The sequence below is a fragment of the Amblyomma americanum genome, chromosome 10 (assembly GCF_052857255.1).
Source record: "Amblyomma americanum isolate KBUSLIRL-KWMA chromosome 10, ASM5285725v1, whole genome shotgun sequence".
NCBI classification, from domain to species: Eukaryota; Metazoa; Arthropoda; class Arachnida; order Ixodida; family Ixodidae; genus Amblyomma; species Amblyomma americanum.
In genome coordinates, this window is record NC_135506.1 from 61,804,544 (window position 1) to 61,819,304 (window position 14,761).

The 14,761-nt window shown below is 46.0% G+C and overlaps 1 pseudogene; it reads right to left on the bottom strand.

Moving 5' to 3' along the window:
- Positions 1 to 8,734: 8,734 nt before the first annotated feature.
- LOC144108351 (uncharacterized) lies at positions 8,735 to 10,647 on the bottom strand (annotated as a pseudogene).
- Positions 10,648 to 14,761: the final 4,114 nt, after the last annotated feature.

The following is a 14,761-nucleotide window of genomic DNA, read 5'->3' on the forward strand; positions in this document are numbered from 1 at the left end:
TCGCATTACATGACCGGCCCAAGCCTATTTCTACCTCTTGATTTCGACTAGGATGTCATTAACCCGCGTTTGTTCTCTAACCCACTTTGCCCGCTTCCGGTTTCTTCACATTACACCTATCCTGCTTTCCATTTGTCGCTGCGTTGTCCTTAACTAAAGCTGTACCCTTTTCGTTAGCCTCCAGGTTTCTTCCCCGTAGGTGAGTGCCGGTAAAATAAAGATGTTGTGCACTTTTCTCTTGGTGGATATTGGTAAACTGCCATTCATGATCTGAGAGAACCTGCAAAACGCGCTCCACCACATTCTTATCCTTCTAGTTATTTCCCTTTCACGATCCGGATCAGCTGTCATTACCTGCCCTAAGTAGACGGATTCTCTTACCAAATCAGCCGCCGCGGCTGCTGAGTGGTCACGGCGCTCGGCTGCTGGCCCGAAAGACGCGGGTTCGATCGCAGCCACAGCAGTCTAATTTCGATGGAGGTGAAATTCTACTGGCCCGTCTACTGTGCGATATCAGTGGACGTTAAAGAACCCCAGGTGGTCGAAATTTCCGGATCTCCTCACTACAGCGTCTCTCATAGCCTGAGTCGCTTTAGGACGTTAAACCTCCATAAACCATCTTTTGCCGCTTCCACCTCGCTTCCAATTGTGAACTGCTGTTTCCTTGCTAGACTGTTGAAAATTATTTTTGTTTTCTGCATGTTAATTTTTAGATTCACCAATCTGCTCTGCTTGTACAACTCAATGATAATGCTTTGCAATTCATCTCCTGAGTGACTCAGCAAGGCAAAGTCATCAGCGAATCGCAGATTATTAAGGTATCCTCCATTAACCCTTATCCTCAACTGTTACCAATTCAGGCCTTGGAATACCTTCTGTAAACATGCGGTGAATAGCATTGGCGAGATCGTGTCTCCTTGCCTGACGCCCTTTCTCATTGGAATTTTATTACTGACTTTATGGAAGACTATGGTAGCTGTGCAGTTCCTATATGCATTTTCCAGTATATTGACATAAGGCTCTTCTACACCCTGATTCCGCAATGCCTGTATGACAGCATAGGTTTCCGCTCGGCCCAATGCTTTCTCGTAATCAATGAAGGTTATATATAGGGGTTGGTTAGATTCGGCGCATTCCTCAATGACCTGATTGATTTTGTGAATATCATCTATTGTGGAATATTCTTTACGAAAGCATGCCTCATAATTTGGTTTATTAAAGTCTAAGGTTTCCCTGACTCTCTTACGATTGCCTTAGTAAATATCTTGTAAGAAACGGACAGTATTCTGATCACTCTGTAAATTTTAAGTTTTTTGCGTCTCCTTTCTTATTAGTTAAAGTTATGTTCGCATTCTTCCAAGCTTCTGGTACGGTCGAGTCATAAGGCATTGCGTTTACAGGGTGGCTAGTTTTTCCAGCACAATCCCCCCTCCTCCTTCAACAGATGGGCTGTTACCTGATCCTCCCAAGCTGCTTTTTCCCTTTCCATTCCTCCTAGGGTTTTCTTTACATACTCTTTCGCTACTGGCGGGATGACGCACCACTGTCTCATTATTAACATTCTGATTACATTGGCTACTGTATAGATTTGTGTAGAACTCTTCGGCTACTTTAACTCTCTTATCCATAGTGCTAATGTCATTGCCCTCATTGTCTCTTAACGCATACATCTGGTTTTTCCCTATGCCTGGTTTTCTCTTCACCGCTTTTAGTCTCCCTCCGTTCTTTAGAGCATGCTCTATTCTTTCCATATTAAACTTCCTTATGTCGGCTACCTTGCGCTTATTCATTAACTTCGATTGCTCTGCTTGTTCTATTCTGTCTGTAGGGTTGGACGTCCTCATGCTTTGGCGTTTCTTAATCAGACCTTTCGTCTCCTGAGATAGCTTGCCTGTATCCGTTCGAGCCATCACACCGCCTACTTCTACTGTGCACTCCGTAATGATACCTGTCCGATTATCGTTAATTGTAGGAACGTTAAGATCGTCTTCCTCAGTTAAAGCTCGAAATGTGTTGTGCGGCGATATCCTGAATTCCTCTATTTTCCCTCTTACAGCGAGCTCGTTAAACGACTTCCACGTCATTAGCTTCTTCCGTTCCCTCTTCAAGTCTAAGCTAATTCGAGACCTTACCATTCTGTTGTCGCTACAACGCACATTTCCCAGGACGTCCGCATCCTCAGCGATGCCAGGTTGAGCGCATAGTATCAAGTCGAGTTCATTTTTAGTCTCATCATTGGGGATCTTCCAGGTCCACTTCCTGTTTTCTCGTTTGCGTAAGAAGGCATTCATGATCCGTAAATAATTTTTATCGGCCAATTGTACTAATAGCTCTCGCCTGCTATTTCTAGAGCCCATCCCATAGTCGCCTACCGCGAGGTCGCCAGCATGCTTCATGCCCACCTTCGCATTGAAGTCGTCCATCAGTACAGTGTACTGTGATTTTACTTTGCTCATTGATGATTCCACGTCTTCATAGAAGCTTTCAGCGGTCTCCTCATCATGGCTGAATGTTGGTGCGTAGGGCTGCACCACCTTCAGCTTGTGCCTCTTATTAAGCCTAATTACTATAGTTGTCACCCTTCCTTTAATACTATACAAATCCTCTACTTTGCCAGCTATATCCTGATGAATGGACAATCCCCCACCAATAGTTCTTGTCTATCCGCTAATCCGCTATAACACACCATGTGCCCGTCCATTAGTACTGTATACGCCTAACCTGCCCTCCTTGCTTCACGAAGCCCTATGGCATCACATTTAATGCCCGCTAGTTCCTCTAACAGCACTGCTAGGCCAGCCTCACTGGATACGGTTCTAGCGTTGAACGTTGCCAGGTTCAGGGTTGAACCGGTTCGCATGTGCGAATGGAACTGGCAGTTAGTTTCGGTCTTTTCTGTAAGCAATCCCAAGCAGCCCCACTTCCCTTTTCTGACCCCTAACTGTGTGAGTGATATTCCCAATATTCAGTGGCAATGGCGGGAACGCATGCCCTCTTCCGGGATAACCGTACTGAACTTCGGTCCTCCCGGGATAACAGCTGCCGCACTATGAGGAGCGAAGTCCGGTAGAATGCCGAGTACATTCCACGTTATGTGAAGAAATCAACACAGCGAAAGTTGAACCCAATTTACTGGCGCTAGGAATTTTCAAGCGTTTAAGTTACCGCCCGGGGAACATCGTCAGCTGAGCATGCTATCATAATGAGTGCGCTTTTCATCAAGAAGAGAATTTCTTTCTGTATTTTTCAATTCTTAGCTACAGGCATTGCGACATCGGATTGCGGATGCGATATATATTTTCAGAGGCTGCTGCAAAATGAAAACATTGTACTGTACCGAACTCAGCTTAGAGGTTCTGTAAACGCTTGTGAAAGAAATAATTTTTAAGAAGCACCACCAAGATATCAAAAAGCTGATATCTGGAAACTTTATATTCCAGTTGATTTCAGGTTTACTATAACGCTTTCGGGGTATAGTTGCACCTTAAGTTGCACCTGTGAAGGCGCCTTTATGATCAGGCCACTAACTGGAAACGGAACCGATCGATAATCTCTGGAAGCAACTGTGTAGCGGCCGCATTACACGAACAAACCATAGCCTGAACTTTTGGAACGTATTAGTCTTTAGAGCGCACCTCTTATGCGCCCGTTCGTAGGATAAGCCGGGTTGCCTCGTCGGCGTAACCAACCGCGAGGGAAGGGAGGTGAGGGGAGCAGAGTGAGGGCAGCGCTAGTGCTTCTCCTCGAGACCGGTTGTGCCGAGTAGACGAAAGTACTGCCCTTCGCTCATAGATGGCGACAGAGTGGTGAGCGCCATGCGCGCTGTCTTCCATCACCACTGCATGAATGGAGGTAGGGTGGTTAGGGGAGAGGAGGTTTGTCTGCGGCGCTACGGAACCCACGCGCTGCCTCCTCGCAGTCGCGCCACGCTCCGTTAGTTGGCGGTGCTGTGAAACGTGCTGCACGCGATAGATTGTCCGCGTCGGCCACGCCACTCACAGCGTTTTCTTCCGAATATAAACCGCCTGCTTATGAACCACGCATTTATGCAGCAGGTTGAACATATATCAATACACTTCTCCGACCACAAAGCCACCTTCATAAAACTCAGAGAGCGAGGGAGGTCCGTTACTTGAAGGAAAGTGTCCGTAGAAGATAAAGATTGCTTTACAACTACACCTACATACATGTAAGTCTCAAATTCGTATATCGCAAAATCAAAACACGTTCATATCTGCGCTCAACTTTCCGATTAGGGACTATCGTAATCGTCCTTGGAGTTTTCTTTTTTCACCACGTTATCTTTCGCGTTTGAAATGCCGCACAGTAATGATTATTTGATTGTGATGACGCAACTGGGCCTCGTCCGACGTGCTCCAATGTTGACGTGTTTGCGAGAAGATTTAGGCGCCCCCAAAGATTGAATTTTCAGAAGCGCTGCGCCGCAGAGCATCGAACCATCAATACAGACCATGGCTTGTAGCCATGAGAAAAGCAGTGGGTATCCGTGCCAACAGGAAATCGTACCGCGCACTTCACAGATGCGAGACATGAGCTCAAACCGCTGTGGTAAGGCCGCGGACAAAAGGCCTGGTGCAGCAAAGATTGCGCAAGAATAGCTCAAAACATTCTGCGGTGAAGTCTAGTTTGCCACAGAAAAATCAAGTACCTCGTATTCGGGGCGCATAAATAGTCATAAGTAAGACCGATAAGGTTTCAGCTCAGGAAAACTAAGAAAGTGAAAGAAATCGTGCCCTCGTTTTTCATTTTGGGGATTGAGGGGTCTTAATGTCCAGAAGAGACTCAGGCTTTGAGGGACGGTGTATTGGAGGGCTTCGGGTTAATAAGACCTTCAGCGGCTCTTTAACGTGCTCTCTCAAAGCACCGCACACGAGAATTTTATAGCGACGGCATAAATGCTCCCATTCTGGAAAAAAGTCGGCGTCCGTCAGTGTCGTGAAAAAGCAGATGAACCACCTGTCATGGTGGACAGGTGGCAATGAAATAATTCAAATTAATTAAACAAACTGCCATCTGCTCGCCGTGGCACGGCATATCAGGTCATTGGACGACAGGCAGGTAGACAGCCTCCGGAAGAAAATTAGTCCTGCGCGAGCCCGCGGGAGGAGCAATTTGGGTCTCAGAAGCTCCACTGGTGGCCGTGTCTGAAGCAGCCACCTGCCGGGGCGGTGGCGCATTGCTTAACCAGTACACCACTATGCCAGCAGTCGAGTGAAGTCTCCGAGTTGAATGGCAGAGAAAGAGTACTTGCACTGAAGGGATCTCTAAAGCTATCGCTCTGCGGTCCTGATGGTATAGGTTGAGCGTCGTCCAAGATTTCGTTCCTTGTATTTCTCCTCCGTCGAAGTAGGGCCGCCACATTCCGGGATCGAACCCGCGACAGTCGGACCGACAGCAGAACGCCGAAGTCCCTGGGCCAGTGCGGTGGATGCCAGCTTCGAAAAATGGATTCTGTCGAATAATATACTGTTCGCGTTACCGCAGTGTACAGCGCTCGAGCATTGCGTACCTGGTGTAAAAAACTGAAATTAGAGACCAGCCACTGATTGCTGGGCAAAGTGCTCATGTCTAATTCCGCGCAAGTGTTACCTCTGGACCGTTGAGCCCGCGACAATATCTGGATTTGTTTACAGGGTGATGCTGACTGCACGCCAAATCCTGGAAAACGCCAAATGGAAAACCGCGTAAGTTCTTTGTTGATGTAAACAGGATTGTAAGTTGTCACCAAAAAAGGATTGTCACCAAAAAAGAAACAGTAGTTTCATTATAATGTCGTAAAACAGGAAAAAAACTGAAGAGGCGAAAGGACGGCGTTCTGGTCTAGAGCCTTCCCCGCGATGTATAAATTTTCACGTGAATATGTGCACCCCCGCGGACAGAGATTAAATACTGGGAATTTGCCGTGACAGAAAAAAAATTGCCCGTGGTTTACTTCCGGTTAAACCTGAATTGACGCGATAGCTACAGGGCCGATTGGAACTTGCTTAGTTGAATTGCAAAGTCAGTCTTTAGCCGCTCATTTTCACTGGGCGTTCCTTCTTCATCTTTGTCCCACTTGACACGGCGCATGCGCACAGCTGTGGCCTGCTCGTAATCGCCGGCGCACCGCGCCGCCGGCAGCAGCAGCTGCACCGCACCACCTGGTTGCTCACGTGACCAACCAGGTGACGAACCATGTGATCAGCCACGACACCGCGCCGCCGGCAGCTGCTCCGCACCACGTGACAGCCTGCCGGCGCAGCCACGCCGAAGTCTCGAAATGCTACCGTAATGTAGCTATCGCTACAAAAGAATTAGCTACGCAACTCACGAAAGACTAAAGAAACCATTGGACACGTAAATGGTTCAGCAACATGCGAGGGCACCGCAGTTTCCTGGAATCCATGTTTTTCACACAGGTGCTTAGCGCATTCGCGCATTTTCCTCTCAAGCTTCAGTGGTTGCAAAGAACACCGCCAAATCCTACTGCGCATGCGCAGTTCACATCAGTGACAGGCGCATACGACAGATGGCGGCCGCTGTCATGCACACTCTTGGCGCTTAGAGCGCCTGCGTCTCCCACGTTTCTTTTGTTTTGAACCAGTGGCAGACGAATATTCGGCACTCACCAGAGGGCGCCACTTACTGTGAAAACGGTGTATTGTGATGCTGCGGAAAGTCTTCACCACGTTGGGACAGCCTGCAGATTTCTCTGCATAAAGCCAACGGCCTTGCCGCGCTCCTACTACTACGTCATGATAAAAAGGTGTCTACGTTCAGCAAAGAACCTTAAGGTGGCCAAAGACCTGTTCAAGTCATTCCGCTTTGGCTCCCGAAGGCCTTCAGTTGGGGTTAGTTTGATACTAGTAACATCGCGATCCAAGAGTAAATTTTCAAATGGAAGCATCAAAATCTTGTGGACTTTACTCTGGGCACGAAAAGAAGCGTGTAAACGTTGTAAATGTTCTTTGAAAAAAAAAGAAACCATCATTGGTATATTGTCACTTGCTCTATAACTTTTATTTTGAAAAAATATGCGGCAAAATTAAGGATTGCATTTGCTGTCCAACTAAACTTTGTTAACTAGCAAATAACGAGCGTTTCAAGAACTACGAAGGCCAGTTCTAGAAAAAGGCCCATTACCCTGAACTTGCCGAAGCATCCTACAGCGCGTTCTCATATTCTTAAAACGGTAACAAGTAAACATATATCATTATATGGTGAACGTCTTCTGAAGCAGGTGCACGATTTCCATTATGCTCCCGCAAAATTGCAGTTTAAAACTGGTATGACTGACGCCAGACGTGGGCGGCGAACGACTGCCGTATATTGAAAAGCAAAGGGGATAATGCACGTTGTTCCACCTAAGATTTTACACAATCTTTAAAAATAGGCTTTCCGAGTTAGAAGAGCGCTTTCCTGGCATAGAATTGCCAGCACTACATTGCATTAGAATACACCTAAGACGTGCTAACTAGCAGGTTGGTTAAATAGATAAAATATTTGCATTTCTAACCATTACTGTTGGCCTCCTTAACTATTGAAAGGCGTGTAGCCCACCGTAAATAACATCCATATCAGTTCTTAGAATTTCGAAAAAGCGGTTGCCCTTGGCTCTGTGGCAGAACAAATTCTGGCTATTTCAACTAGTTGTGTTTAATGAATAGGTTGCTTTGCCTGCAAGCTTTTCGAAACCGCATGTATTTTGGCGCTATGTAGCCAGAGTTTGTTCGGCCACAGCGCCCAGGGTAACCGCGTTTTTGAAAGTTTAGAAACTTATATGGACATTATATAACGGTGGGCTACACGACACTCATTATTTAAGAAACCTAAAGGTAATAGTTAAAAGTTAGCTTTTTAGTATTAGTTAACCAGCCAGTTATCATGTCTTAGGAATGTTCTAATGCACTACACCCCTCCCAACGCTATGCCGAAGAAAGCGCTCTTGTAATTGAAAAAGTCTATTTTTAAAGCTTGTGTAGTCATAAGTTAAACACCCTGTACAGGCCCGAGCGTCATGATGACGCATCACGGAATCATGGTTCCTCCAGTACCGCGATAATAGCACAACACAGCAACTCAACCATTTCGATCCTCAATTCGACGGGCGGTGGGCACACTGTGGGGAGGTGTCTGACACCTACCACATGGTGTGGGCCTGACAGCAAAACTCTTCCCTATCCCCTATCCCAAACCCTACTCGTGAGGACTAGGAGGCGATACTGTCCGGCTGCTGCACCCTCGAGGCCCAAAGGGCTTTAACGCAGCGCGCCCGGGCTGCGGCAACTGCCATTGGGGTGGGTACCTGACTAGGCATCCCACCTAGTGGTTGTAAGGGCGTGACCCTTCATGTCATGACCCCCAACACTTCTCTCTATGATTAATAAATGTTTTCACCACCACCACAACACAGCATCCCGCTATCACAAAAACAGCAGTTTTAACATATCGCCAAACTTTCCCGTCCTCTCAGCCAACTCGTCGCCGGGACTACGCAATTAAGCAGCGTCAATGTTTGTCCAGGTAGATGCGACATGCTCTGGGAGGACTGGTGCGGCAGTGTGTGTTTTAGAGCGAGAGTTCTACGGCTCGAGGTGCAACTAAGAGTTTCGCCTGGCTTTGCGCGATTGACCTGGATGCCCGACCAAACTCAGGCCAAGAGCACACACCGCGAAGAACGAATGAATGGAAAACTTCATTGCTAAGGGATATTCTCGCGGCGTAGATGGGTCCCTCAGTCCAGGGCCCCAGTGGCCTTTGTTGTCTTGCCAGCACTGTCGATCAGCTTGAGTTGTTCTTGAGGCTTCGAGCAAGACAGCGCAGCCTCCCACTGCACAGGTGTGCGTGTGTGGTTTATTGGTACTGCCTGCGTTTTCAGACAGGCCCGTGTAACGTGATAAAGCGTTGAGTGTTCCCCACAGAGCGGGCAATTGCTGTCATATATTGAAGGATAGATTTTGCTTAGTTGGGTGTTGGATTTTATGGCACATAGGCAGCTAAGGCCATCATGCGCCAAACTCAAGGTGTAGAATTGGCTTTCTGTAGAATGTTTACGAATATCAAAAAATGCCGATGGCGTAGATGACCTAAAACATTGTGCTGCCTAGTAAAAGAAGAGAAGAAATTTGGAAATCGCTAATGGTAAAAGCCTTAAAGAAGGTCAGGCAGCCTTAGCGGCTATCCTTGGCTAGGCAAGGATCCTGAGGCTCCCAACCAATCAAATAAAAAGCCTCAGCCTACTTCTCAGGAATGAGAAAGTGGCTAAGGTGTATCATGTAATAAAGGGAACCAGTGGTTCAAAAATTACAGTTTTTCGAGGACGCCCGCTGCTTTTAAAAAGCTAAAAACGGAGGGTATGTTAACAATGGCATTATCAGCTAAGAGCAGTGTTGGGTGAAAAGGAATGTATTCATGATAAAATTGAGTGAAGTACTTTTTTCTTAGTTTTTCTAGTTTCACACATGAGAATAAAATGTGGTTAACAGTAAGTTCTTTTCCGCATTCCTCACAACCAGGTTTATCTTGTTTTGTTAGCACGAAGTTGTGCGTGAGGAGGTGCGTGTGGCCAATTCGCAGACGGCATAAAACCACTTCTTTAAAACGTTCCTGGTGCACACATGACTTAAATTCACCCAAAACTGGTTTTACAAAGTGCAGTTTATTATTCACTTCGCTGTTCCAACGCGACTGCCATTTTTGTCTTAATTTCTGTTGAACTAATTTCATACAGTCATTAAAGGGTATATCTACTTTTTTTATTTCCTTGCCCCGAGCTTGAGCGGCACACAAATCTGCTCTCTCATTTCCTTTTATTCCGACGTGGCTCGGGACCCAGCAGAGTTTAATGTTCTGTTCTCGAGCTGTTGCTGTTACAATGTTGTGTATGATGTCCCCAAGTATGGGAGTGGTTGCGTTTCTAGAGTGGAGGGCTGTAAGTACACTTAAAGAGTCTGTGTAAATAATAGCGTTTTTGAGGTTCTCGTTTAGTATTTTTTTTGTTGCCACACATACTGCGTAACATTCTGCGCTGAAGATGAATGCGCACTGTGGAAGTCGCATTGCTGTCTCCGAATATTAGTCTGAAGTTGTCACCAGGCAACCAACTGCTCTCTACTAAGGTTTTTGTGGGGAGACGGTAGGTCCTCCTGATGGCTTTCTGTTGTTCCAAGATGGTTCCATACCGTCTAGTGACTGCGTCTAGTTCCCCTTCGGTGTGCGCCTCCCGGTGGGCGTATGCTCGAGCGTTGGCGTCCACGCGTTGGTTCCCTTTGAGAGCCTCATGACCTGGTGTCAGCGTGTTCAAGCATCTCGTAAAGGTGTTTGTTCTCGCTTTGAGTTTGCGGATGGCCACAGTGGATATGCGTGCAATGCCGTGCCTTCTGCACGCCTCTTTCGTGTCAGTAATTATGTGTGCATGGGGCTCCTCGCCCTGATGAGTGATGGCGAGTGCAATTGCTGCTTCCCCAGCCTCAAGGATGTTGTTGGTTTTGATCAAAGCGCCGTCGATTTCCCTGAGCTGGCGATCCACCACGCTGGCTACGGAGCCGTATCGTTCTCTGTATGTGGTTGGGTAAACGTATAATACGCCTTTTTTTTCCCGGCGAAGCTTCTTTCGTGAGCTTCCAATCTTGCCTTTCTTCTCGCCATTGTATATATAGATGCATGTTTCTCGGAATCGGCTAAGAGTAACAATGCATGGCCACAAATATTGGTCAGCAGCCACGTGGCCGAGGAGCAGTGGTTACTTGACCATGACCTTGTAACCACGCATAACCATGTGCTCATGCAAAACGAAGCTCTCGCCGTGTGCTAGGTTCAGCCGGATTGAACCTCAACCATTTTTTCGTCCTTTCGTCCACATCTTTTTCTAATGCGTCATTTTTCAAAGACCAGGACTACAGTCGGCAGGAAAACAAAAACTATTATCTGAATAGGGCACGCGTATACGCTGTTATTAATCAGCGAAATTAATTCTGAGTGGCTGCAACAATTAGAAGCCCGATGGGTAATCCACGCCATGAAATGAGAGCTTCCCGCGTTACAGAAATTGCTGCGGAATATTTCACACAAACGGTTTCAACTTTGATTTAACATAATGAAATCATAACTAGCACTAAGAATTATACGCATATAAGCACAAATACGAGACAATTTTATCGTTAAGGCAAGTATTCTCTGAATTCGAACAACGCCAAAATATAAATACCTGTCGAGTCGACGGCTTTCGGTAAATTGCATCGCCCGTGCCATAATGCCGGAGTTTCTCCTTGTGGTATCGGCGATCGCCAACCAGCTCCTGGTCGCCTCCGCGTCCAGTCGGCCGTGAAGTCTAACGCTGCGCAGGGTGTAGTTACCAGCAATGCCAGTCGAGAGACGTGTCACAAACGCGCTGGTATTTACAGCAGTCCAGTTGACCATGAAGAACGTTCTGATGCTCTGGCTATGTCTGACCGAGTCCGCTAATCCCTGGAAGTCTTCCTCCTCTATGCTGTCTGCCCAGATTAACAGCTCTTTTAGGCTTGCATTTGTACAAATACTCTTTACGATAACTGTCCACCATTCGTTAGGCAAGTTTTCAGCCATATCCGCACCCCTACCAACACTCAGCTGTAGCTTTCGGAGGTACGGTGTTGACTTTACATAATCTGCGAGGGCTAAAGACATCGTGAGCTCTCCTCTGGAAACGTTCATAGCAAGGTGAGTTAGGTGAGGGCATTGTGGTAGCTTTCGTATAGCTTCTAATCTCACATTGTCCGTAGCTGCTCTAAATAGATATATTCCTGAAAATGCTTTGCACTTAATCAGGTCAGCGTTGCTAAATACTAAGTAGTTTCCGCAAGAAACCTTTTCTTCAGCGCCGCTCTCTTCTAGTGCACTACAGATCGACGATAACGGAGAATATTCGGCGCAGACATTCGTAATATACACTTTTTTCATGTTGGAGCTTTTTGATAACATTCTGAAGAAATTTGCCCAGATGGCAGGGGGCCATATCATCAAAGGAAGAGTGAGTTCTTCTAACGTTTTGTTTTGAGACAGCGCCGCTACCCAGTCAGAGTCCCTGTGGCAGTTAGGTCTAATGCTATCATTCGTTGAGATGATGCTGAAGACCAGAAGGACTTCATTTTCTCGAAGTATTCTGCCTACAGTTCGAGTACTTTGTTCGTTACAAATGAATTCCGTGAGGGTTAAAGACGAGAGGGTTCGATTTTGTAAAACTCCTCGAAGAAGCGCTTGTTGCCTTTCGTAATTTCCAGCTCCTATGCACAGAGTTTTCATTGCTGTGGTGAACATGATGCAGTTGGTGAATACCTCTACGGGTGATTCCAGCTCAAGTGATCCGCCCATACTAAATTCTCTTAACGTTGAGTTCCCCTTCAGTGCTGCCAGCATTGCGTTCTCCTGCTGCGTAAGTAACAAGCCGTACATTCTCAGTGAAGTCAAAGACGAAGACGCCCGGAGCAGTGTACACAGTGCCGCAAAAACGTTCGCATGGCAACCAGTGCTCACAGTGCATTCAATCTCTTCGAGGCTGGTCAAGCACTGGATGGCCTCCGCAAGATCGTTCGATATTGCCCATCCCGAGAGCTGCAGCTTTAAGGTCTTGAGTGACGTGTTGCGCCGAAGGGCGTCGCAGAGGAGCGTCTCGCAACTACCAGAACGTGGAGGTGTGGCGTGAAAAGACACGATGCAGTGATGGGTCGTGAGTAGCCGGTGCAGAGCTCTCTCGCCCTGCGACGATTCGGACTCCGATGGATCGGGAAGATCAAGGCCAGATTTGGAGAAGCTTGACACGGAGAGGCGGCTGCGAGTACCCGCTAATTCTTGCAGCTTAAAACGCGCTGGGAAGAGGAAGGCGTTCCATTGGGTAAGCTGGTGGATGATGTGGCATGCCTGAACAGCCGTTGCTGTACAAGAGGCATGGAAGCTGGCAAAGGGGCTTGTAACGTAACTCCTTGCGCCATCTGTGCGTGGCGATGGGAAGCCGGAAGAGGATGCTTCGGGCGCTGCAGTAGGCTTTCTTGGGTCTCCATGAGGTGCTCCAGGGTCTTCCATTGCATCTGCGTGGTGTTTTCTTTTAAGTGACTTATGAGCATTGAGGATGAGAATGTTTAGAAGATGGTTATGTTTAATTCTTTCTGCCTAAGGGCCAGCGAGAAACCGAAATGAGTTAATTTGTCGTTTACGCTATTTTTACTTTTTTTTATTTCTTACTCTGAACGCTAATGTGGGCGTTAGATTGGGAGCGGGGGAGAGAGAAAATCTCTCAAAATATAGTTAACTAATTACACTAGTAATATACCTGACTGCAGGAACACATCATAAAGCTTTAAGGAGCCAACGGTAAGAAATACAATAGAAATACAATACAATACAATAGAAATACAATGAAAGCATGTAAGCATGGAGTGCAACTTACTCAAAGACTTTTCAAGAAAAAAAAAACACCAACCCCCAAGAATGCAAAACAAACCGGCAAAAAGATAAATTTCGCGCACCTACTCTGTCAGATTATCGTTTAGTACTTAGAGAACTTCATCGCAATCACCAGTGCTAACCGCAAAATGGGGGACGGCCCTCGATTATCTTATCGCAAGGGGAAAGAAAAGAAAATCTGACTACTTCTGTTCCCTAAATGGATGTTGAATTTTTTTGTTGTGGTCAAGTCGATGAAATGTGCGCATTGCAGGCCTAAATAGCGGCAAAGCCAGGACGTGATATTTGTCGTTTGCATTCTAACGTAGAGACGTTAAGGTATTTCTTTATTACAGTTGTGCTTGAGAAACGCGGGCACTGACGTGCGATGAATCGGCTGGCCCTGTTTTGCACAGTCTCTAATTTGTTAATAAGGTACGGCTGATGAGTACACCAAATGGATGACGGATTTTCTAGCTTCGGTCTCACCAACGAGGTATAAGCGATTAATCGCGTGTGCTTTGCTAGCGTTGCAAAGTGACCGGCGAATGAATCCTGAATTTTCATATGTGTTAGAACATGATTTATATGAGTGCTCCGCGACAGATTAGAGGTTAAATGCATTCCTAAGTATTTGAAAGTTTCAACAGACTCTGTTTCAGTATAGTTGATGCTACAGGTGTTTGACAAAACGGCACAGCGGTTACTGAAACGCATTAACTTAGTTTGCTATTAAGAGAACCACCTATGTAATAATGTAAACATTTAGACTAATTGTTCTGTAACAACACCGTAAGCGAGGTAAGAGAATTGACCGTAAATTGCACAATCATCGGCGAATAATCTCATTGGTGATGTAATGCTGAATACAATATAATTAATGTGTGTGTATAATGTTTGACCGGGATCATATATATAAAAGAAGCCAACAATCACTAAAACCAAGGTGCATAGGGGAACGTTTCTATTTCTTTTTATTTGTAGTGCCAATCAATTATTTTAAAGAAAATTGCTCTTAAAGAAAATTACTTCCGCGTCCGGTAGAGCACCGGACGCGGTATTCGGAGGTCGAGGGTTCCGACCCCACCGGCGGCATGGTTGTTTTTTCTGCTGCTTTATAAGAATTTTTTTAAACTAATTGATTTGCACTAAAGGTAGAAAAATAGAAACATTCCCCTATGCACCACGGTTTCGGTGATTGTTGGCTTATTTAATATGTTTGTCAAACGAGCCCCTTATTTCATTTCCCATGTCCGCTATATATATATATATATATATATATATATATATATATATATATATATATATATATATATATATATATATATATATATATATATATATA